This window comes from Mesoplodon mirus (assembly GCF_964341445.2).
Source record: "Mesoplodon mirus genome assembly, chromosome: 19".
NCBI classification, from domain to species: domain Eukaryota; kingdom Metazoa; phylum Chordata; class Mammalia; order Artiodactyla; family Ziphiidae; genus Mesoplodon; species Mesoplodon mirus.
This window is the reverse complement of record NC_138995.1, coordinates 60,377,409-60,404,229: the sequence shown is the minus strand read 5'-3', so window position 1 is coordinate 60,404,229 and position 26,821 is coordinate 60,377,409. Positions and strand designations below refer to the sequence as shown.

At 41.4% G+C, this 26,821-nt stretch overlaps 1 long non-coding RNA gene across 4 annotated transcripts; it reads left to right on the top strand.

The window, feature by feature from the left end:
* The first annotated feature begins 678 nt into the window (after positions 1-678).
* Positions 679-20,525, top strand: LOC309795637. 4 transcript variants are annotated; one of them, XR_014292294.1, is made up of 4 exons: positions 679-822; positions 4,980-5,071; positions 8,991-9,117; positions 16,090-20,525. It is a non-coding gene; the product is annotated as an uncharacterized lncRNA (long non-coding RNA). The 4 variants fall into 4 exon arrangements; XR_014292295.1 differs by having other exon boundaries at positions 8,991-9,156; XR_014292296.1 differs by lacking the exon at positions 16,090-20,525 and adding an exon at positions 9,856-11,316.
* Positions 20,526-26,821: the final 6,296 nt, after the last annotated feature.

Sequence of the window (26,821 nt, the reverse complement as noted above, 5' to 3'; positions counted from 1 at the left end):
GTGGATGAGGTTGCTGCATTACCTATAATTGATCACGGAATGTTTACCCTGAAGTTGCCTACTCTTGGGCTGTTGTCATGGCAGGGTTGTTCTGAATTACCGTGCTCAAAAGTGATCCAAAATTCAGGGCACTTGGGAGAGGAGAGAATCTTAAGTAAAGTTTGCTCTAGAGCCTGCAAGCCACAACTACTGAAGCCCGCACGCTCTAGAGCCCGTGCTCTGCAACAAGAAAAGCCACCGCAATGAGAAGCCCACGCACCGCAATGAAGAGTAGCCCACCGCTCGCAGCAGCTAGAGAAAGCCTGCACGCAGCAACAAAGACCCAACCCAGCCAAAAATAAATAAATAAAACATTAGATTACTTTAAAAAAAAAGTAATACATGCCCATGGTTTAAAAAAAAATAGCTAGGAAGCGGCTGGGTCCACAGGACACCAAACAGATTCAAAGAATTCGAAAGCAGAAGTTCAGGTAATGCTGGGCAGAATAACAGTTCTCCAACGGTCCGGGCGCGGGGCGGAAGTCCAGACCCTGCTCCCTCCAGGCCCTGCCACACATCGGCCTCGCTCCTGGCTTTCTGTTCAGTCCAGGCTACTGCTCACGCCCCGCCCCTCACCACGCCCCACCCCTCCTCGGCCCCGCCTGCTGCACGGTCGCGCACGCACAGTTGCCTGCAAACCCGGAAGCGGAGCGAGGGGCACAGTCCTCGGTTTTTCTGGTTCAATCCGGGTCTTTGGGACGCCCCCAGGCTCGATCCGCCACACCCGAGGTTCAGGGGTTGTCACGTACGTTAAAACCCCTTCATCCGCTCGTTCCGCGCCTGGTAAGTCCCGGCAGCACCGTGAGACATTATAGGTCTCCGCCCTGGCCTTTCCGCCCTAGGTCCAGGTAGACACCGCTTGCCGCGTTGCTTTCCTGCTCAGAACCCTTCAGTGACTTCCTCAGGCTCGGATCCCCTCTCCCTCTCAGACGCGCTGTTTCAAGTCCTCACTCCGGAGGTGGATTCTCGTCCTCCCATTCGACCCTTCCCGGGCAGAGATGGCCGTGCAGACCCAGAGGCCACATCTTCTCCTTGGCCTTGGGGTCGTACCGACATCACCCCTCTCCTGACACCCTCCCCATCTTCGCGACCTCAGGAGTCGGCCTGGCCCCTCCCCTCCCTAGCCATCCACTTTGCACTCACCGCTTTGGAGATCTCTGACCCACGCACTGGGACAGGTGACATGCACCCGTTCGGTGACACTCTTTGTGTTTGTTCTGGACAAAACGCATCCCACTGTGTGTGCTTGTCGTGGTGTGTTTACATTCCCGCAGCCCCACTGGAAAATGCACTTCGTGGGCAAGGGACATCTTTCTCTCTCTTCCATACCTGTGAATGTACAGGGCAGGGGATGGAGCACAGTCCTAGGGAGAATGAGAAAGAGTGAGGGGGAAAGTAACAGTGAAAAAGAGAGGGTGGAATGGAGGACGGGGCGGGTGGATGTGGAGATACAGTAAGAACAGAAGAGTGAACCAGAGGAAGAAACCTAGATCAAAGGGCGCCTCCAGAAAGACAAAGGGAAGCAAACCGGACGAGAGGGACCTCGATGGGGGTAGAAGTGGGAGCAGCAAGGGGCCGGTACATCGAACTGAGAGACGGGGAGGGAATCAAAGAGTTCAGGCCACGGACAGAAGAGACACGTGGTGCTGGGACAGAAAGAGGGGCAAGAGGTGACAGGGAGAGCAGAGGGAGAAACAGAGCAGGGAGGAAGTTCCCTGGCATTAATCCCTTCAATGCCTTCTCATTGCCCTCAGGACGAAAATCCAGACTCCACTGTATGACTTCATAGCTGGGAGCTCTGGAGGTGGGGTGACCCTCCGGAGTTGGTCCTATTCGAGGGACGGAATAGGCTTTTCTATCCTGCACTGATCAGACATTGGACACCGGCTGTCCAATGCGGTGCCGTGATTTTGGGGCGGCAGCTCCCTGTGGCTGAGTCCAGTTTTCAAGGGGAGTCGGGGTGTGGAGCTGTGAGCCATCAGCAGCCAAACTCTTGGCTGTGAGGAAGTTCGTGTCTGGACCCTGAGGGGGTGGGTGGATTCAGGAGGTTTACTCTACATAGTAACTTCTGTGGGGTCTCCTAGGAGTGTGAAGTTCATCGACCCATAAGGGGTTAAAGGGAAAATTTTCACAGACCATTTTGGATGGGGGAATCTCATTATTACTGACCAAGCGTTACTGAAGGTGTCACGTGGGTTCTGTGGGATACAGATGACATTTTGAAGGGTTTCACCTGAAGATACTGGAGTCCCATCGGAATATGTGGATCGTTGGAGACATTACTCTTGCATTATGACATTATGGCAGTGCCTGACTTTAGGGCAAGGTCTCCAAGAAGGAATATATGGGATCCTGGGTTGGTGGGTGTCTTCCTGCCAGAACGAAAGCTACTGACTTTTGGAACGTGGTGTGGGATGCCATGGCAGAGCGTGCAGATCAGTAGGGGATTCTGTCCAGTAACACTGTGGGGTGCGCACTGGGAGCTTGTGGGAGTGTGGGGTGGGACTGGGGTCAGGTGATGGGGGTTTTCATTTGGGGGGGCTTGCTGGGTGTGGATCTCTGGGCATATACCTGGAGGAGCTGTAAGTCAGGACAGGACAGCATCCTTTGGCCACTGCCACTGTGTCATCAGTGTGTATCTCTGGGCAGTTATTTTGTTCAGCATATACAGATGGTGATATTGTCCCATCTTAAAAAGAAACAGCAAAAAAGAGCCCTTTACTACATTTGCCCATCTTTAAAACAAAAAATCTTCAATTAGCTATATTTCCCACTCTAGTAAGTGCCCTTTCTTACTCTCCATTTCAGAACAAAATAAACAACTAAAAAGTTGTTTGTTTCACTGCTTCAATTCTTGCTTCCAGTTCTCATTTGAAACCCATCCAGTCCAGCTTTCACACCCACTGTTCCACTGATACTTTGCTTATCTAAACGTATTTCTAAATCTAGTGGTATATTCTCAGTCATCATCTTGTCCTTTCAAAAACTTGTTGCACTCCGTCTTCTGGAAGCACTTTTTTCTTGGCTTTCACATCACGCTGTTTTTAGAAAATAAATTTAGCTAGCTACCAGCCGTCTGTTTTAATTTTCTTCTCCGTGTTCACTTCTCAGTTTCCTGTGCCTCTTTCTCCAACCTCCCTGGTCTCTGACTGTGGGAGTATCTCTGGCCTTAGTCCTTGAATTTCTTTTCTCTGTCTGCACCCACTGTTTCTATTTCTATCTCATGTCATAACTTTAAACGCTGATGTCTCCTTTCACGTCTCCACCCAGACCTCTCCCCTGAAACCGCAGTCCTGTACCCAGCTTATCCAGCTGTCACCTCAGCATCTCTGCTGGGACAGCCAACTGGCATCTTCACCTCAATATGTCCAAAAATGACCCCCCGAACCCTCCCAGATATATTCTCTTGCCGTCCTCCACGTCTCAGTATAGGGCGACCCTGTACTTAGGTCCTGGGGCTTAGGTGAGCATCTCAGCATGTTTTAAAAATATACATTGTTTTACTCGCTAGTGTTTTAACTAATGACAAAAAAAAATTAAAAATAGATGTTTAGTTAAAATGGATAAGGGAATAATACATGGTTCTAAAATCTCCTGGGGTATGAGGAAAAAGGTTTGAAGACCACAGCCCTTTCTTATCTGCTTTCTTTAATACCCTTTAAAAAAAATATATATATATATATAATTGAAGTATAGTTGATTTACAATGTTGTGTTAGTCTCAGGTGTACAGCACAGTGGTTCAGTTGTATATTATTTAATTCTTTTTCAGATTGTTTTCCCTTATAGATTATCACAGGATATTGAGTATAGTTCCCTGTGCTATACAGTAGGTCCTTGTTGGTTATCTGTTTGATATATAGCAGTGTGTATATGTTAATCCCAACCTCCTAATTTATCCCTCACCCCTCTCCCCTTTGGTAATCATAAATGTGTTTTCTGTGTCTGTGGGCCTATTTCTGTTTTGTAAATAAGTTCATTTGTACCTCTAATACCCTTCTGATCTTTTCTCCTACTTGTCCCCTCCTCACTCACTCTACTGAAGCCACACAGGCCTGTTTGCCCTTTCTGGGACCAGGACGCTACCACTTCAGGGCCTTCCCGTGGTGTCCCTCTGCCTAGAAGCCTCTGACCCTTCACTTGCAGGTGGCAAAATCCCTTCTTTCCTCGGGTCTTCGTTCTGCTATCACCTCTCACTGGCACCTTCTCTGGCTTCTCCCTCCTCCCCCGCCCCCCAATAACATTCCAGCCACTCCCTCACCCCTACTTCCGCCTGCTCTGCATGTATCTCTGCTGCTTTCCTTCCCCTTCCCCTTCCCGGTCCCCTTCCCCTGGCTGGATGCGCATGACAGCAAGGCCCCAGGAGAGAGCAGAGCCACACGGTGGGAGGTGGGCTGGGCCTGCCTCCTCTGAGTGGTGCTCAACGCTGGCATCAGAGTAGATTGCTGAGGCATTTTGCAGATACATCTTTTGTGCCTCCTGACCAGAGATTTCCCTTCAAATAGTCACGTGGAATGGAACCTCCATAATGTTTAAAGTGCCTCCGGTGATTCTGATCTGTACCCAGCTTTGAGCACCAAGGCTCTGGGTCCTCCATTTATGAAGCTGAGATCAGCCCATGATCCAGAGAGGTGAGGGGCCTCTGTTCTGAGTGGAGATTGATCAGGGCTGGTCTGTGACCAAGGGGAGGGTCCATCTAGCCCCGAGTCCCCCTGCTACAGCGTACGTGGGGGCTTCAGGAGGGGAGTGAGATCTGAAGGAAAGGTGGGAGAACTCACCTCTTGGTCTCTGTAGGAGTTTACTGTCCTGATCCCTCCTGGGACAGGGGGCAGCAGAGGACTGTCTGTTCCACATGCTGAGGGCTTCCCTGTGTGTGTGGCTGCGACTCAGGAAGGGGGTGTGTCGATTCTAAGCATTAAACAGCCTATTCTTGACACTCAGGATTGACTTCTCAAGACTGATCTTTGCCTGAGGAAGAAATCTGCAAGAGGAGGAAGAGGAAAGAGCAGGAGTCAGGAATGGCTCTTTCTCAGGTGAAGTCATTTTCTCAGTTGATTGTTTTGTCTGTCCTTCCTGAAATGCCCTTTTTTGGACTCACTGATCTTATCTGACTCTGAAGTGTCCTGCCTGACACCTGTACAGTCACACCCACCCAGGTCCTTCCCTCAGGGCCTGTCATCTCCACTTAGATCCCGTCTCCCCATGACCCAGTGACCTGGAACTTGTGAAGAGGCTCCACTGGGTGTAGTCCTGGGCAGGGCTTCACACCCATGGACTGGAGACAGGGTGTCAGTGCTATTCCGTGGCAGGGATTGCTTAGGAGCCCATCTAGATGCATTGTCTGCTCTCTGTCAACCAGGATAAAGAAGCTGCACCTATAAGTCATGTACTAATGTGTAGGAATAGTTGGAAAATTCTGGAAAAGAAGAGTGATAAGAGGAAACCAGCTCTGCCTGACTTTATAATGCTTTCAAAGCCAAACAAGTGAATCATGATGTTTCTGGTTCCAAAACATTAATCATTAATGTTCTCCATTACCATCATGAATGGAGAAGAAAGTTCAGAAACAGACATCAGTGATAGAGGATGTTTTATTCGATAATTGGTTTTAAAATATGGAGTCAATCGAAATATCTATCATTAAGAGGTTTAAAAAATTATTCTCAGCACATCCATCCCATAGGGACCACGATGTTCCCGCAAGGACTATCTTGCAGCAGGTGTTTTAGGTAAAAATGATTATAATTCAGCCAAGACATGGAGCCACAACTTTATTGTTGTCATCAGAGAGGCTGTAGCCAAATTCTGGTTCCACTGTTATTAATAAATATTATATTATTTTATTTTAAGCATCATGTGAGATATATATATATATATGGTGCTCAAACTTCCAACAAAGCAGCAGCTTAGGTACTAGGATGTAAAGCATCCCCTTCCCTATCTCCATGCCTCATGTCTCAGTGGGGAACCACTGTTGTAGGTTTTGTGGCAAGACTCAGTTCAGATCTTGTAAGATTGCATTTCACATCATTATGCAATTATAGGAAAAATTCTTCATTGAATGTTTGTTGTAATATTTTATTCTGTAAATTTTAAAAACATACACAGCATGTGTCTAGAAGTGGTTTTCACATTAGTAAACACAGATACAGCTTGACCTTCGTTGGAACTTTCTCTTAATGAAGGCTCATGGGACCTTTACAATTTTTTGCTGACATAAAGAACATGTCAGTGGCTGCCTTGGAGCAGGCTGACTTCTCTGCAGATGTCTGAGGATTTCTCTGGGCAACCTGACATGTGACTACTGGGTCAAGAATGGTGCATTTCACATTTTGATAGATTTTGTCAGATGTCCTCCCCTAAAACTGCAAAGGTTCCCTCACCACCACCAACATGTGAGATTTTCCTCAATGTAAGCAAAACTTGTTACTGTATTCTTTTTGTATTTTGAAAATTTGGGGGAAAATGACAATCCTTTGTATTTCCATTTCCAACTACTTGTGAGTCAAGTCTATTCTTTTATGGAAATAAAACATGGATTTTCATACTTTGCTCAGTTTTCTTTGGATATATATTTAAAAGCTATTTTACATTTTGTAGTTTAATTCTTTACACATGCCCTGGTATCCTTCTTAGTTTAGCATTTCTTTGCAGTGAAACATAAATCTTTCCTCCTTGCCCTCTGCTTTCTGATCTTGCTTGAGAAGGCCTCACATCGCATAATTTTAAAATACTGTGTTCCGTATAGTCCTAATCGTTCCTGTTTATAATTATGTCTTTAATTTGGATTTAACTAAATCTCTAATTTGGCTTTTTTGTGTATATCTTGCAGCTATTTTATTTCATTCATTTTAGTTTCAGATATTACCCACACTGTGAATACCCCCACACACACACATTCACGTATGTCAATAGGTTCACATGTAATTTGGCAAGGCCCACCATTTTGTTTTTCTCTTCAAAATTTTCTCTCTCCTGGGCTTCCCCGGTGGCGCAGTGGTTGAGAATCCACCTGCCAATGCAGGGGACACGGGTTCGATCCCTGGCCCGGGAAGATCCTACATGCCGCGGAGCAACTAAGCTCGTGTGCCACAACTACTGAAGCCTGTGTGCCTAGAGCCCGTGCTCCACAACGAGGGAAGCCACTGCAATGAGAAACCCACGCACCGCAACAAAGAGTAGCCCCCGCTCGCCGCAACTAGAGAAAACCCGCGTGCAGCAACGAACACAGCCAAAAATAAATAAATAAAATTAAATTTAGGGCTTCCCTGGTGGCGCAGTGGTTGAGAGTCCGCCTGCCGATGCAGGGGACATGGGTTCGTGCCCCGGGCTGGGAAGATCCCACATGCTGTGGAGCGGCTGGGCCTGTGAGCCATGGCCGCTGAGCCTGCGCGTCCGGAGCCTGTGCTCCGCAATGGGAGAGGCCACAACAGTGAGAGGCCCGCGTACAGCAAAAAAAAAATTAAATTAAATTAAAAAAAAAATCTGTCTCCTAAATATAATGCAGGCTTTTTATTTGAAATCCCACATTTCTTTTGCCTTTGAATTGCTCTGAATTTCTAAATCCCTGAGGTCTTTACGCCACCACATCTTCCAGTGAAAAGTAGGTTTGCCGGTCTTGGATAACATCTTTGTTATATCCTTCGGTAAAGTTTTTAAAATTTCATCACATATGTCTTATGAATAGGTGTCACAGTAAAATCGCTAATGGGAATTTGCTTCTCCCTCTTCTGGCTCCGGCTTAGGCGTCCTGTGCAGTGGTGAATGGCAGGAGCCTGCTGGCCCACTTGCCTCAGCCTTACCTTTAGCGGAAGGTGCTTCCAGTGATTATGATGCTTGGTGAAATAACGTTGCTTAATAACAGTTCCTTTAATTTCCTATTTCGCATAATTTTTTGGGGGGGTTAGTTTACCATATCCACTTTTAAAAATATTTATTGAAGTATAGTTGATTTACAATGTTGTGTTAATTTCTGCTGTACAGCAAAGTGACTCAATTATACATATATATATTCTTTTCCATTCTGGTTTATCACAGGATATTGAATATAGTTTCCTGTGCTATACAGTAGGACCTTGTTGCTTATCCCTACTTGGCATCATTTTATTTATTTGTTTATTTTTTTGGCTGCATTGTGTCTTCTTTGTGGTGCGTGGGCTTTCTCTAGTTGCGGTGAGTGGGGGCTATTCTTCTGTGTGGTGCACGGGCTTCTCATTGTGGTGGCTTCTCTTGTTGCGGCACGCGGGCTTCAGTAGTTGCAGCACGTGGGCTCAGTAGTTGCAGCACATGGGCTTAGTTGCTCCACGGCATGTGGGATCTTCCCAGACCAGGGCTCGAACCCATGTCCCCTGCATTAGCAGGTGTATTCTTAACCACTGCGCCACCAGGGAAGCCCGGCATAATTTTAATCACCCAGTATTTCTTCAAAGGTCTACTGCCATAATAAACATTTTTTCTATTTAATCTGCTAAATTAACCTACAACATTAGTAAATTTCCTCATCTTGAATCACTTTTTTTTTATTAGTGGCATAAACTCCACTTGACTTTTGTTGGCTGAATATCTGAGTTAAATGGATAGACCTGTATTTATGTTTTTGCACGTATGTGGACTCTGTCATGCTTGAAGATACCACTCATACTCTAGCTTATCCAGGTACCGAATATCACTTAGTGTGTAGAACATAATATGTATCTCCTCCACATAAACAATCCTGTGTTGAATAATTTCATTTGTATATTTCTTCCATTGTCCTCAAAATGGGAAATCTACAGTGATTCAGTGGGTCTGATATCCTCTGCTGAAAAAATATAAAATTAGGGGCATATAAATTACTCAGAATGATCTGTCACTTCAACTGAATCAATCCCTACACCTCTTTTCTACTCACATTTTGAGTGAAGACAAGAACTCTCCCCATGGTCTCTTAGTGAAACATGTTTTTTATTTCAGGGACTATTGACATTCAGGGATGTGGCCATAGAATTCTCTCAGGAGGAGTGGGAATGCCTGGACCCTGCTCAGAGGGCCTTGTACAGGGACGTGATGGTGGAGACCTGCAGGAACCTGCTCTCCCTGGGTGAGGATAACTTCCCTCCAGAAGTTGGGATCTGCCCTAGTGAGTCTCTTGAGAACCCCTGCCTTGCTTGACTGAGATTGAAGCTGTGTTGACTATGAAATGAAACATAGGATAATGCAGCATCTGGAGTTTAACCTTCCCCTCTCTTTAGATGGTCACACACATCAGGTTAGTAGTGGCTCCAGAAGATGAGTAAAAACAAAATCTTATGGCAAATTTTTAAAAGTTTCCAATTCTGGATCCACTCTTATCCCTGAAGTTTTCATTCAGTAGTTCTTGGAAGACAACTAGGTTATCTTTTTAAAAGATGCTCCTTAAGCATTCAGAATGAGATAGTGAGTGAAGAAATTTGTGAAACATTTTTTTTAGACACATCTGTAATGTCCTCTCCAAAGAACAAAGGGCTAGAATTGTATTCTGGAAAAGCCACAGCACATTATGTTCCTCTCTTATAAACAGAAAACTCTTTTTCTGACCTGAATATTATTTAAATTTTGGAGCAAGGGAGAAAGCCCCAGAATGTGGAGAACAAAATGAAAGAAGTGAAAAAAGTTAGTGGGTGGGAATGTATCAAAGGTGTGAACATCAGTAAGAGCTCAGAAGGGCAAAGAGGAAGCCGCACCATTGTTTGGGAAAGTCCCTGTAAGTGGGAAAGTTCTATGGGAAAACAAATGTTTATTTCTTGTGAGCTCTCAAAGGAAATTTTTCTTCCCTTCCACTTTTTGCTTTCTTCTTCAGACATGTAAAAGTTCATCCTTCCAGCCTCCAGGGGTGCTCCAGCTCATGCAAAGACCAAGGCAAAGTTTTGATGATGACCTATGACACTCTTTGTGGGGCACTGGGAGGGCTGGTTATAAGAGGTCCTCTTTCTTCTTTGGTCTCATTCTATACCGAGTTTTCAGTCCACACAGATCAGAGCTGAAGCCTCCCCAGTCCTGGCCCCAGTTCTTCTCCAGGTTCCATTCCCATTTCAATACTTGGGAGACCTTCTCATGGGATGGGAAAACACTGCCATCTGGGGCCCCAGGAGAGTGCATGGGGCTATCTCAAGTCCTCTGCCTCTTTAGGACCCCCAGCCATTTCTTCAGTTCTGCTTTTGCCACACATCAAGGAGTATGTGTAACAGAAGTGGTGTGGGTCTTTTGATCAAGCAGTAAAATTGCTTTTACTCAGCAGGAGTATATGCAGTACCATACCATACCTTAAGTTCTGGTGTGTTATGCTTTTGTTTCTTTCTTAGAGTGTTTTCTAATTTCCCTTGTGAGATCACCTCTGACTCACTGGTTGTTTTAAGAGTGTTTTAAAATTTCCATATATTTGTGAGCTTTCCAGTTTTCCTTAAGTTAATCATTTCTATTTTCATTCTACTGTGGCCGGAGAAAATACTTTGTATGATTTTGGTCTTTTTCAACCTATTGAGACTTGCTTTATGGTTTAATATATGGTCTCTCCTAGAGAATGTTCCATGGGCACCTAGAGAAGAATGTGTATTTTGCTTTTATTGGGTGGAGTGTTCTATATATGTCTGTGAGAGCTGGTTGGTTTATAGTCGTGCTCAAGTCCCCTGTGTCCTTACTGCACTTCTGCCTGGCTGTACTCTCTATTAAAAGGGGGAAATGGAAGTCTCCAAATGTTATTCTAGAACTGCTTTTATTTCTTCCTTAAATTCTGTCAGTGTTCGCTTCATATATTTGGGGGCCCTCTTGTTTAGGTGTGTATATGTTCATATTTGTTGTAATTCCTTGATGAGTTATCCTTTTTACAATAAATAATGTCCTTCTTTGTCTCATAAAAAATTTTGACTTAAAGTTTATTTTGTCTGATAACAGTATAGCACTCCAGGTCTCTTTTGGTTACGATTTGCATGGAACTTGTATTAGTTTGCTAGGGCTGCCATAACAAAGTACCACAGCCTGTGTGGCTTAAACATCAGAAATGTATTTTCTCACGGCTTTGAAAGCTAGAAATCTGAGATCAGGTTGTCCAGCAGAGTTGTGTTATCCCAGGTTATTCTCTTTGGCTTGTGGCTGGCTGTCTTTTCCTACCTGTGTCTTCACATGGTCTTCCCTCTGTGTGTCTGTATCACAATCTCCTCTTCTTATAAGGACACCAGGCATTAGAGCCCACTCCATTGACCTCATTTAACCTTAATTACTCTTTTAAAAGCCCTATCTTTTTTTTTTTTTTCTTGGCAGTACGTGGGCCTCTCACTGTTGTGGCCTCTCCCGTGAGCACAGGCTCCGGATGCGCAGGCCCAGCCGCTCTGCGGCATGTGGGATCCTCCTAGACTGGGGCACGAACCCGTGTCCCCTGCATCGGCAGGCGGACTCTCAACCACTGCGCCACAAGGGAAGCCCTAAAAGCCCTACCTTTAACTACAGTCATATTTTGAGGTATTTGATGTTAGGACCACAATTTTTGGGGGGACACAATTCACCCCATAATTTTGGAGGGGATACAGTTCATCCCATAACAGATTCATTTGCTGTTCTTTCGTTTCTAACCTATTTGCATCTTTGTATCTAAAGTGAATCTCCTACATATAGAATATAGGCATACCTTGGAGATATTGTGGATTTGGTTCTAGACCACTGCCATAAAGCAAATATCACAGTAAAGTGAGACACGAATTTTTTGGTTTCCTGGTGCATATGAAAGTTACATTTGCATTATACGGTAGTCTATTAAGTGTACAATAGCAATATGTCTAAAAAATGTACATACCTTAATTAAAAAATACTTTAGGAAATTCCCTGCTGGTCCAGTGATTAGGACTCTGTGCTTCCACTGCAGGGGGGCACAGGTTCAATTCCTGGTCAGGGGACTAAGATCCTGCATGCTGTGTGGCACGGCCAAAAAAAAAAAAAAACTTTATTGCTAAAACACGCTAATGATCATCTGAGCCTTCAGTGAGTCATAATCCTTTTGCTGGTGAAGGGTCTTGCCTGGATGTTTGATGGCTGCTGACTGATCAGAGTGGTGGTTGCTAAAGGTTGGGTGGCTATAGCAATTTCTTTTTTTTTAAATTTTATTTATTTATTTATTTATTTATTTTTGTCTGTGTTGGGTCTTTGTTGCTGCATGCGGGCTTTCTCTAGTTGCGGCGAGCAGGGGGTACTCTTCATTGAGGTGTGCAGGCTTCTCATTGGGGTGGCTTCTCTTGTGGAGCATGGGCTCTAGGCTGTGGGCTTCAGTACTTGTGGCACGCAGGCTCAGTAGTTGTGGTGCACGGGCGTAGCTGCTCCGTGGCATGTGGGATCTTCCCGGACCAGGACTCGAACCCATGTCCCCTGCATTGGCAGGCAGATTCTTAACTACTGCGTCCCCAGGGAAGCCCTTCTTTTCTTTTTTTAAACATTTTTATTGGAGTATAGTTGATGCAGTTTTTTAGAATAAGACAACTAAGAAGTTTGCCTCAGCGGGTGACTCTTCCTTTCATGTAGCAAGCAATGTTGTTTGGTAACACTTTACCCACAGTCGAACTTCTTTCAGAATTGGAGTCAGTCCTCTCAAACCCTGCGGCTGCTTTATCAACTAAGTTTATGTAATATTCTAAATCCTTTATTTAACATTTCAGTGGTCTCCACAGCATCTTCACCAGGAATCGTTTCCATCTCAAGAAACCACTTTCTTTGCTCATCCATAAGAAGCAACTCCTCATCTGTTAAAGTTTTATATGAGATTGCAGCAATTCAGTCACATCTTCAGGCTCCACTTCTGGTTCTCTTGCTATATTCGCCACATCTGTAGTTACTTCCACTGAAGTCTTGAACCCCTCAAAGTCATCCGTGAGGATTGGAATCAACTTCCCCCAAACTCTTGTAAATGTTGATATTTTGGCCTCTTCCCATGAATCATGAATGTTCTTAATGGCATTTAGTATGGTGGCTCCTTTCCAGAAGGTTTTCAATTTAATTTGCCCAGCTCCATCAGAGGAATCACTGTCTATGGCAGCTATAGCCTTACAGAATGTATTTCCTGAATAATAAGACTTGAAAGTTGGAATTACTCCTTAATCCATGGGCTGCAAAATGGATGTTGTGTTAGCAGTCATGAAAACAACATTAATTTTGTACATCTCCATCAGAGCTCTTGGGTGACCAGGTGCATTGTCTGTGAGCAGTAATATTTTGAAAAGAATCTTTTTTTCTGAGCAGTAGGTCTTAGTACTGGGCTTAAAACATTCAGTAAACCATGTTGTAAACAGATGTGCTGTCATCCAGGCTTTGTTGGTCCATTTATAGAGCACAGGCAGAGAAGATTTAACGTAATTCTTTAGGGCCCTAGGATTTGGGGAATGGTAAGTGAGCATTGGCTTCAACTTAAAATCACCAGCTGTATTAGATCTTAACAAGAGAGTCAGCCTCTCCTTTGAAGCTTTGAAGCCAGGCACTGACTTCTCCTCTCTAGCTGTGAAAGTCCTAAATGGCATCTTCTTCCAATATAAGGTTGTTTTATCTACATTGAAAATTTGTTTAGTGTAGCCACCTTCGTTAATTATCTTAGCTAGATCTTCTGGATAACTTGCTGCAGCTTCTACATCAGCACTTAATGCTTCACCTTGCACGTTTATGTTATGGAGATGGCTTCTTTCCTAAAACTTCATGAACCAACCTCTGTTAGCTTCAGACTTTTCTTCTGCAGCTTCCTCACTTCTTTCAGCCTTCTTAGAAGAGAGTTAGGGACTTGCTCTGGATTAGACTTTGGCTTAAGGGAATGTTGTGGCTGGTTTGGTCTTCTATCCAGACCATTAAAACTTTCTGCACCTCAGCAATGTGGCTATTTTGCTTTCTTATCATTCATGTGTTCACTGGAGTAGCACTTTTAATTTCCTTCAAGAACTTTTCCTTTGCGTTTACAGCTTGGCTGTTTGGTGCAAGAGGCTTACCTTTTGGCCTGTTTCAGCTTTCAATATGCCTTCTTCACTAAACTTAGTTGTTTCTAGCTTTTGATTTAAATGTAGAGATGTGTGGCTTTTCCTTTCACTTGAACACTTGACCTAATTTCAATATTGCTATGTGTCAGAGAATAGGGAGGCCAAGAAAGAGAGAGAGAGAGATGGGGGAATAGCCAGTCAGTGGAGCAATCAGAGCACAACTCACTTACTGATTTAAGTTAGCTGTCTATATGGGGTGCAGTTCGTGGTACCTCAAAATAATTACAGTAATAACATCATAGATCACTGATCACAGATCACCAAAATGAATATAATAATAATGAAAAAGTCTGAGATACTGCAAGAATCATCAAAATGTGACACAGAGACACAAAGTGAGCAAATGCTGTTGGAAAAACGGTGCCAGCATATTTGCTCAACACAGGTTGCCAGAAACCTTCAATTTGTAAATAATGCAATATATGTGAAGTGAAATAAAAGGAAGTATGCCTGTATAGCTGGATCCTATTTTTTTAATCCTTGCTGCAAACCTCTACCCTTTAATTGGAGTTTAATCCATTTACATTTACTGTAATTAGTGATAAAGGAGGACCTCTGTCACTAGCTGTTTTCCATGTGCCTTATATCTTTTCCCCTCAAGTCTTCCATTACTGCCTTCTTTGTGTTAGATAGGTATTTCCTAATGTACAATTTTGATTCCTTCCTGTTTCCTTTACTATACAGTTGGCCCTTGGATGATGTGGGGGTTTGCGGCACTGACCCTCCACACAGCTGAAAACTGTTTATAATTTATAGTCAGTCCTCCATATCTGCAATTCTTCTGTATATGTGATTTCTTCTTATCTGTGGTTCTGCATCTTATCTGTTTATTTTGTTTGTTTTTTGTTTGTTTTGGCCATGCTGCACAGCTTGTGGGATCTCAGTCCCTGACCAGGGATTGAACCTGGGGGCCACAGCAGTGAAAGCTCCGAATCCTAACCACTATAACCTGGCTTTTTGATGTGTCTGCTCTTTGCCCCAACTTTAATCTCTTGCCCCAAGTGTCAGCAGCTAATACATTTCCCTTTATATATGGTTGTTTTTTCTTTTTCCTTTTTTTTCGGCCATGCCATTTGGCATGTAGGATCTTAGTCCAACCAGGGATTAAACCCATGCCCCTGCATTGGGAGCATGGAGTCTTAACCACTGGGCCACCAGGGAAGTCCCTAAATATGTTTGGTAAGTGCTCCCTGCATAGCATCTCTGCCCTGGGAGAGTTTTGAGTTATGCAACATTTTCCAATTCTCATATTATGTGTTCCTTTGAATATAAGTCCTTTTTCTTGTTCTTAAGGGAGAAATCATTAGATTTCCACAGTCTGTAATTTTGTATAACTGTGGCTACTTACTATTTACCTGTTGGTTTTATCTTGGTTTATTAAAATTTTTTATTTATTGTCATTTACAGATTATGGATTTCAGGAGCTAGCATAGCGTATGACTGCAGTTCACCAACTGTTAATGTTGTATAATGCCTATTCTGCTTGAATATAGATAGTTTTAGAGTAGATATTCAGAATATTTTGTCACAACAACGATATTTTATTCTTCCTGATTTTGCTATTACGTTTTTAGTTGTTCAATTTGTAATTTTCATGTATTTATCTTAATCATTATGTTTTTTTGGATTATTTATCATTACTTCATATGGTGCTATCCGTTAGCACTTATTTGCACGCAATAATTTATGTAGTAAATCTACATTTGTATAATACTGTTTCTCTTCAGTATGAGACAACCATTTGTCTACTGCCAATTGGTGTGTTCTTTGGTGTGGTAGTCAAAGAATACACTTTCGTAAATTAGGTAAGTTTACATAGTGTGAGTGATGTGGTTTTCGTGTGTTTGAAAGTAGGCTTCAGTTAAAATAATTTAAAATGCATGTATATTTTATTAAAGGATTCTATTCACTTTCTATTCTTAAACATTTATAGAGTTTGGTTAAGAAGCTTTTCATCTCTTCAATGTAAGTATTACTTTTAGTGTAGTATTCATCTTCCAACTCTACTTAATATGAAGACTATGGTTATCTTTCAGATATCTCCATTAGTTTTCTGACCAAGGAATTATTAAAGAAGAAAAACATTAATAACAGAGAATTATACCAACCAGTGGTCTTGGGAAGACATGGAAGCCATGGTATTGAGGATTTTGACTTCAGCAAAGTCAGGGGAACTGTGTATGAATTTGAGAATAAGTGTGGATGTGAAGAAAGAAATTCCAAAGGAGAGCTTATGACAGATGACACAAATCACACTGGTAGAAAAGATAAACAATACAGCAAATCCTGGATTAACTTACCTTTAAAACAAAGTGTTTCTTTAAGAAAAAGTGCATGTCAATATTTAAAAAATAGGAAGTCCTTTATAAAGAATTTGTTAAAAATAAAAAATAACATAGTTTATGCAGGAAACAAGTATACAGAACATTTTGAAAATAGAACTGGATTAAGCTTTCAGTCACATCTGGCTGAATTGCAGAGATTTCAAACTGAAGAGAAAATTTATGAATGTAATCAAGTTGAGAAGTCTGTCAAAACTTGTTCCTCAACTTCATCACTTCAAAGATTTCCTCCTAGTGTCAAAACCAACATTTGTAACACATATGGAAAGGTTTCTTCCTTCATTCCTATGTATCCTTCATTGCTTACACAGCAACAGAAAACACACATTAGAGAAAAATTATACAAATGTAGTGAATGTGGAAAGACTTTTATCCATCATTCAGTCCTTACTAGTCATCAGAGAATTCATTCTGAGCAGAGACCTTACAAATGTAATGAGTGTAGTAAAGCCTTTAAACAGTTCTCAAACCTCACAAGACATCAGAGAATCCACACTGGAGAGAAACCATATAAATGTAATATATGTGACAAGGTCTTTAATCAGAATTCCCACCTTACAAATCATTGGAGAATTCATACTGGAGAGAAACCACACAAGTGTAATGAATGTGGTAAGGCTTTTATCAAATGTTCAGACCTTTGGCGTCATGAGAGAATTCATACTGGAGAGAAACCTTACAAATGTAGTGAATGTGGTAAGGGTTTTACCAAACGTTCATATCTTTGGGATCATCAGAGAATTCATACTGGAGAGAAACCATACAAATGTATTGAATGTGGCAAGGTTTTTAGGCAGTGGTCTACCCTCAGAATTCACCGAAGAATTCATACTGGTGAGAAACCTTATAAATGTAATGAATGTGGCAAAGCTTTTAAGCAGTGCTCACACCTGACTAAACATCAGAATGTACATCCTGGAGAAAAGCCACACAAATGTACTGTGTGTGGCAAAGCTTTTATCCACATTTCAAGTCTGGTAAAACATCAGAAAATTCATACTGGAGAAAAACCATACAAATGTAATGAATGTGGTAAGGCTTTCATCCAAAGTTCAAGTCTTATAGAACATCAGAGAATCCATACCGGTGAGAAACCTTATAAATGTAATGAATGTGGCAAGGCCTTCACTGTGTGTTCAAGCCTAACTAAACATAAAAGAAACCATACTGGAGAAAAACCTTACAAATGTAATGAGTGTGATAAAGCTTATACACAATTCGTACACCTTACTAGACATCAGAAAATACATACCAAAAAGAAAAATCATGAATCTAATGTACCTGATAATGCTTTTATTCAGAGCTCAAGCTTGGAGGATTATCAGAGAATTCATGGTAGAGAGAAACCTTACAAATGTAATGAATGTGGCAAATCCTTTAACTGGTGTTCACGCCTCACCCGACATCAGAGGATCCATACTGGAGAGAAACCATATAAATGTAATGTATGTAGCAAGGCCTTCAGTCAAAACTCAAACCTAACAATTCATCAGAGAATTCATACTGGAGAGAAACCTTACAAATGTAATGAATGTGGCAAAGCCTTTAAGCAGTACTCAAGCCTCACCAGACATCAGAATATACATCCTGGAGAGAAGCCACACAAATGTCATATGTGTGGTAAGGCTTTTATCAAACGTTCACACCTTTGGGGTCATGAGAGAATGCATAGTGGAGAGAAGTCATACAAATGTACTGAATGTGGCAAGGCCTTTAGACAATGGTCTGACCTTAGGATTCACCAAAGAATTCATACTGGAGAGAAACCCTTAAAAATGTAATGAATGGTGTAAATCATTTAACCATTTTAAACAATGGACTATAATCAGATAACTTATACTAGGGAGACTAAGTCTCTAGTCCTAGATTAATCAATTTCAGATGTTAAGTTCTTCACAGTTATTAAAAGTCAAGATCATTTCAAATTTATGAAATGATGGGTATTGGTAGAGCAAGGAGATCTTTGGAAATGTACCATTTCCTCTTTTTAAAAATACTTTTATTTTATGAAGTTTCTTGAAAAGGCTGTATTACTATTGATGCTTTTCAACCTGAAGTTTAAAACTTATTGATGTTATGCCTTCATCACATGCTTTTATGTGTTACCATGATGGGCTCTGCTAAGGGATCATTAAGATAAAAGGGCCTACTTGTATTAGGTGGGGATCATTCATATTCATGTTTTCTGAAGGAACAGGACACTGAATTTTAACAAACAACATTGTGTTTTTGAATGAGAGCTTGGGAAATATATGTAAAACAATGATGTAAATCATAATAATTTCAGATCCTCTTCTACAGATTTGTTGGTACAACAGAGGACCCACTGGATTATCAGAAACCAATGCTCTGCCAGTTGAGGGTGAAACAGAGCAGTCCTTAAGATGAAGAGACTGAGATTTTCATGAGAATAGGATGATAGGTTAGTAGGGACTGCTTATGTGGTAGAAATAATGGAGAAGAAATGATGGTCCTCCTCTCTTTTCAAAGAAAATAGCTGATGTCAAAGATGAGAGAAAATATAGTCTTATTCTTAGTAACTAAAGAGAACAATTATCAGAAAGGAGAAGTTAAAAAAAAAAGAAAAGAAAGGAGAACTTAATCAAAACACCCAGAATGCAGTGTACATGTGTAGGATTCACGTTTAACCACTGTATCACTTTGATACCATTTTACTCAAAATGTGTCAGAGTTGTCATGTTTTATTAATATAATTTAATCATTTTAAAACTCTAAATGAGTTTTTTTCTATCTTATCAAGCTTATGCCACCTCACTGTGGTACTTCGTAACAAATACTAACAATACATCTTTAGGACGTTAAGGTTGAAAGGCACCTGCAACAATTTCTTTGCATGATGGAATCAAACCACATACAATTTTATGAATATATATTCACAACATCCTTGAGTTATTCTTTCTACACTCTGCCCCTTGGGTATTCATGTGGATATGATTAAAATACCATAGGAGTACAACTTTAGACTCTGCCCTCTTTAACATTTGAGGTACTATTTGTAAATGTGATATGATTATATTTCAGCGTGCCCTGTTTTTTGCCTGCATAAGACTCATGGCTTGCAATGCCTTGAGTTATCAGTATACGAGGTAAAAAATAACATATTAAGCATATGAAGTGTTAGGAAGTAGAAAATTTAAGGAATAAAGATAGGAATAGTATTTTACTCTTGGAGCTCTTACTGGAGTAATTTGAAAAGATCACTGATCATAAGTTTCCCCTTAAGAATGAACAGACTCAGGACTTCCCTGGTGGTGCAGTGGTTAAGAATCCACCTGCCAATGCAGGGGACGAGGGTTCGAGCCTTGGTCTGGGAAGATCCCACATGCCATGGAGCAACTAAGCTCATGTGCCACACTAGAGCCCACGGGCCACAGCTACTGAAGCCCACGCACCTAGAGCCTGTGCTCTGCAACAAAGAGAAGCCACCAAAATGAGAAGCCAGCGCACTGCAACGAAGATTAGCCTCCACTCGCCGCAACTAGAGAAAGCCCCCATGCAGCAACGAAGACCCAACGCAGCCAAAAATAAATAAATAAAGTAAATAAATTAAAAAAAAAAAAAGAACAGACTAACTTAAGGAGGAAAGGTTGGTTTATTTTGTTTTATTTATAGGCCAACTAGGAACTGAACATATGGACCCCCCCCTCAAAAATAGTTAATTGCACTTTTGGATATCCCACAGATATACGATGGACCCTCCAAAAGTTAATACAGAAATCTCTTGTAAAATGGAGTTGGGAGGCCAGAAGGGGGAACTCATGTCCTCCCACTTGACATCAACTGCAAAGCCAATAGGAAGAGAAGTTTCTTCCATCCACCTGGAGAAACATTACTACTTTACTACCCAGCAGGAGGAAGGAATCATTTGTCCTTGCCCAGCAACAGCCCAGACAATGAGAGACTGTCACAACTCAGCCAATGGGAAGCCTTTATACTTTGAACTCCCAGTTTCCTTTAATGGACCTTTTTTTTTTATGACAGCCCTTCACAAGTTCCCCTTCTCTTCTATGAAAAAGTTTCTCTCCTTTGTTTCTCCAGACTTGCCTGTGGTCTGCCATAGATCGCATGTCCTGAATTGCACTTCTTTGCTGTTTCTGAATAAACCCACTTTGCTTGTAAAATAACTGGTTGTTTTATTGTTTTAGGTCAACAACTAGAACCCAAAATCTGGTTTAGATGTCAAGACTGGTAATGCTAGACACCAAATGAGGATGAAAATGTTTTAAACATAATTAGACTTTTTGGATACAGCAGTGCAGGCTTCCCAAGTTGGCACAAAATGGCTTGAGAGAGCAAGGAGAGGAGACCTGTTTTAGGTTTATGTAGAATTTGAGTCCTTCAAGAGATCTGATTTTCCTGGGGGCACCAAACAAAGGAGCACCTTGGCTTATAAGCTTCCCCACTGTAGAGTACAGGGAGGACACAATAAATATGTGTTGGGTTTTTTTGGTATGTCAATTGTACCTCAATAAGCTGTACTAGAAATGGAGAGAGGGGTTGAGGCTTAAAAGCTGTCTATGGTCAGTCTCATTCTACCATGAGGGATTTGTGAAGTAGTCGGCAGTCTGCATCCTGGAAGAGGATTCTCACCAGAATCAGACCATGCTGACACAATAGTCTTGAACTTTCATCCTCCAGAACTGAGATCAGTCAAGATGGTGGAGTAGAAAAACCTTGAGCTCACCTCATCTCATGGGCACACCAAAGTCACAACTATTTACAGAACAACCATTGATGAAAAAGACCAGAACCAGCCAGAAAAGACCACTAAAGACATAAAGAAGGAACTATAACAAGATGGCTAGGAGGGTCAGAGTCGTGATATAGTCAAGTCTCAGAGCATTTGGCTGAGAAAGCCAGTGGGGCTTTCAGGAGTCCCAGAGGGCTGGGGGAGATAGAGACTTCACTCTTAAATGGCACACACAAAATATCACGTACTCCAGGACCCAGGGCAAAAGCAGTAATTTGACAGGAGCTTGCATCAGACCTACATGCTGATCTTGGAGAGTCTCCTGGAGAGACAGGAGGCAACTGCAGCTCACCCTGTGGACATAGACACTGGCAGCAGCCATTCTGGGAAGCTCCTTCTACTATGTGGACAGTGGTGCTGGCAAGCGCCATTGTAGAATCCTCCCTCTAGTTCATTAGCCCCAAGACCCTGCCCTGCCCTGGTGCAACAGACTGTAGGTACCAGTGCTGGGACACCTCAGGCCAAGAAACTAACTGGGCAGAGACACTGCCCCACCTCTTAGCACATAAGCTGCCTCAAGACACCCTGAGCTCACATCCACCTCTGGACATGGCCCTTCCCACCAGAGGATGCAGGATCTAGCTCCACCCACCAGTGGGCAAGCATCAGCTCCAGAATCCTCTGGGCCCTGACCCTGTCCTCTAGGAATTCTGCTGTAGTCTCCGGACCAGCCTCATTCACCAGGGAGCAGACACCAGATATAGGAAAACCATAGTCCTGCAACCTAAGGACCCAGATTTCTCAACAGGAGGCCAACTGTAAATATATATGCACCCAACTTAGGAGCACCTAAATACATAAAGCAAATATTAACAGATGTAAAGGGAGAAATAGACAGTAACAATAACAGTAGGAGACGTTAACACCCCAATTCGATCAATGGACAGAAAATCAATAAGGAAACACTGGCCTTAAATGACTCATTACACTAGATGGACCATATATATATATATATATATATATATATATATATATACACACACACACACACACACACACACACACACACACAACATTCCATCCAAAAGGAGCAGAATACACATTCTTTTCAAGTACACATGGAACATTCTCCAGAATAATAGATCACATGCTAGGACACAAAACAAGGCTTGGTAAATTTAAGAAAACTGAGATCACATCAAGCATCTTTTCTGACCACAACCCTGTGAGACTAGAAGTCAACTACAAGAAAAAAACTGCAAAAAACACAAACACGTGGAGGCTAAACAATATGCTACTAAACAACCAATGGATCATTGAAGCAATCAAAGAGGAAACCAAAAAAATACCTGGAGACAAATGAAAATGAAAACATGATGATCCAAAACCTATGGGACATGGCAAAAGCAGTTCTAAGAGGGAAGTTTATAGCAGTACAAGCTTATCTCAGGAAATAAAAGTCTCAAATAACCTAACCTTACACCTAAAGGAGCTAGCAAAAGAAGAATAAACAAAACCCAAAGTTAGTAGAAGGAAAGAAATCATAAAGATCAGAGCAGAAATAAATGAAATAGAGACTAAATAAACAATAGAAAAGATCAATGAAACTAAGAGGTGATTCTTGGAAAAGGTAAACAAAATTGATAAACCTTTAGCCAGACTCATCAAGAAAATAAGGGAGGGGGCCAAATCAATAATATCAGAAATGAAAAAAGAAAAGTAATAACCAACACCACAGAAATACAAAAGATCATGAGACTGCTACTAACAACTGTATGCCAATAAAATGGACAAATGAGAAGAAATGGAAAAAGTCTTAGAAATGTACAATCTCCCAAGATTGAACCAGGAAGAAATAGAAAATATGAGCACACCAATTACCAGTAATGAACTTGAATCAGTAATTTAAAAACTCCCAATAAACAAAAGTCCAGGACCAGATGGCTTCATGGTGAATTTTATCAAATATTTAGAGAAGAGTTAACACCTATCCTTCAACTATTCCAAAAAATTGCAAAGAAATGAACACTCCCAAACTCATTCTAAGAGGCCAGCATCACCCTGATACCAAAACCAGACAAAGATATCACACACACACACAAAAAGAAAACCCCAAGAAAATTAGAGGCCAATATCACTGATGGACAAAGATGCAAAAATTCTTAATAAAATATTAGCAAACTGAATCCAAAAATACATTAAAAGGACCATACACCTTGATCAAGTGGGATTTATCCCACGGATGCAAGGGTTTTTAACATCTGCAAACCAATCAATGTGACACACCACATTAACAGATTGAAGAATAAAAATCATATGATCATCTCAATAGATGCAGAAAAAGCTTTTGACAAGATCCAACATCCATTTATGATAAAAACTCTTCAGAAAGTGGGCATAGAGGGAACAAACCTCAACATAATAAAGGCCATATATGACAAACCCACAGCTAACATCATACTCAACAGTGAAAAGCTGAAAGCATTTCCTCTAAGATCAGGAACAAGACAAGGACGTCCACTCTCACCATTTTTATTCACCATAGTTCTGAAGTCCTAGCCACAGGAATCAGAGAAGAAAAGAAAGAAAAGTAATCTAAATTAGAAAGGAGGAAATAAAACTGCCACTGTTTGCAGATGACATGATATAGTATACTTAGAAAATCCTGTGACAAAGCGAAAGTGAGGCATGGACATATATACACTACCAAACGTAAGGTAGATAGATAGTGGGAAGCAGCCGCAGAGCACAGGGAGATCAGCTCGGTGCTTTGTGACTGCCTGGAGGAGTGGGATGGGGAGGGTGGGAGGGAGGGAGATGCATGAGGGAAGGGATGTGGGAACAGATGTATATGTGTGACTGATTCACTTTGTTATAAAGCAGAAACTAATAAAAAAATAAATTAAAAAAAAAAAGATCCTAAAGATGCCACCAGAAAACTACTAGAGGTCACAGCGAATTTGGTAAAGTTGCAGGCTACAAAATTAATATACAGAAATCTGTTGCATTTTTATACACTAACAATGAACTATCAGAAATAGAAATTAAGGAAACAATCCCATTTACCATCTCATTAAAAAGAATAAATACTACTATACATATATATATATATATATATATATATATTTTTTTTTTTTTTTTTTTTTTTTGGCTGTGCTGCATGGCTTGCAGGATCTTAGTTCCCTGACCAGAGATCGAACCCAGGCCCATGGCAGTGAAAGCACGGAGTCCTAACCACTGGACTGCCAGGGGATTCCCCAAAATACTACTATATTTAAAATAGATAATGAACAAGGACCTACTGTATAGCAAAGGAACTCTACTCAATATTCTGTAATACCTAAATAGGAAAAGAATTTGAAAAAGGAATAGTTATATGTATATGTATAACTGAATCACTTTGCTGTATATCTGAAACTAACACAACACTGTAAATCAACTATACTCCAATATAAAAAAAATTTTTAAGCATAAAATATCTAGGAATAAACCTACCTAAGGAGGTAAAAGACCTGTACTCTTAAAACTACAGGTCACTGGGACTTCCCTGGTGGTCTACTGGGTTAGACTCCACGCTCCCAATGCAGGGGGCCCGGGTTTGATCCCTGGTTGGGGAACTAGATCCTGTGTGCATGCAGCAACTAAGAGCTTGCATGGCGCAACTAAGAGTCTGCATGCCGCAACTAAGAGTCTGCATGCCACAACTAAGTGTCTGCATGCCGCAACTATGAGCCCACATGCCGCAACTAAAAGATCCAATGCAGCCGGAATAAATAAATAAATAAATATTTTTAAAAGGATCTCAAAAAAAAAACAACTATAAGTCATTGATGAAAGAACTTGAAGACAACACAAACAGATGGAAAGATATACCACGATTATGGATTGGAAGAATTAATATTGTTAAAATGAACATACTGCTCAAGGCAATCTGCAGATTCAATGCAATCCCCATCAAAATATCAAGGACCTTTTTAAGAGAACTAGAACAAATTAAAAAGTTTGTATGGGGCTTCCCTGGTGGCGCAGTGGTTGAGAGTCCGCCTGCCGATGCAGGGGACATGGGTTCGTGCCCCGGTCTGGGAAGATCCCACATGCCATGGAGCGGCTGGACCCATGAGCCATGGCCACTGAGCCTTCGCCTCTGGAGCCTTTGCTCCGCAGCGAGAGAGGCCACAACAGTGAGAGGCCCGTGTACCACCAAAAAAAAAAAAAAATCTGTATGGAAACACAAAAGACCCCAAATAGCCAAGACAATCTTGAGAAAGAAGAACAGTGCAGGAGGAATCACATTCCCTTACTTCAGACTCTTGTACAAAGCTACAGTAATCAAAACAGTGTGGTACCAGCACAAAAACAGACAAATAGATCAATTGAACAGAATAGAGAGCCCAGGAATAAACCCACACATTTATGGTCAGTTAATCTACAACATAGGAAGTAAGAATATACAATGGAGAAAAGATAGTCTCTTCAATAAATGGTGCTGGGAAATCTGGACAGCTACATGTAAAAGAACAAAAATTAGGACTTCCCTGGTAGTCCAGTGGTTAAGACTCTGTGCTTCCAATGTAGGTGGTGCAGGTTTGACCCCTGGTCAGGGAACATGTGGTGCAGCCAAAAACAAAAACGAAAATTAGAACATTTTCTAACACAATGTACAAAAATAAACTCAAAATGGATTAAAGGCCTTAATGTAAGATCTGAAACCATAAAACTCCTAGAAGATAATGTAGGCAGAACACACTTTGACATAAATTGTAGCAATAGTTTTTTTTTGGGGGGGGGGACCTGTCTCCTAAAGCAAAGGAAATAAAAAGAAAAATAAACAAATGAATTAAAACTTAAAATTTTTGCACAGCAAAGGAAACCATCAACAAAATGAAACAACAACCTACTGAATGGGAGAAAGCATTTGTAAATGATATGTTCAATAAGGGGTTAATATCCAAAATACATAAACAGCTCATAAAACTCAACATCAAAAAACCAAACAACCCAATTAAAAAATGGGGAGAATGCCTGCACAGACATTTTTCTAAAGAGGACACACAGATGGCCAACAGGCAAGTGAAAAGGTGCTTAACATTGTTAATCATAAGAGAAATGCAAATGAAAGCCACAATGAGATATCACCTCATTCTTGTCAGAATGTCTATCTTGAAAAAGAACACAAATAACAAATGTTGGCAAGGATGTGGGAAAAGGAAACCCTCACACACTGCTGTTGAAATGTAAATTGCTGCAGTCACTTTGGAAGACAGTATGGGGGTGCCTCAAAAAAACTAAAAATAGAACTGCTGTATGATTCAGCAATTCCATCCTGGCTGTTTATCTGAGAAAAATGAAAACAATAATTCAGAGATATACGTGCATCCCAATGTTCATCACAGCATTATTTACACTTGCCAAGATATGGAAGCAACCTAACGGTCCATTAACAGATGAATGGATAAAGATGGCATGGTATATGTATATAATGGAATACTACTCAGCCATAAAAAAGAATGTAATTTTGCCATTTGCGACAACATGGATGGGCCTGGTGGATATTATGCTATGTGAAATGAGTCAGACAGTGAAAGACAAATACTATATGGTAGCACTTATATGTGGAATGTAAAAAATAAGCTAGTTAATATAACAAAAATGAAACTGACTCACAGATATAGAAAACAAACTAGTGGTTTCAGTGAGGAGAGGGAAGGGGGAGGG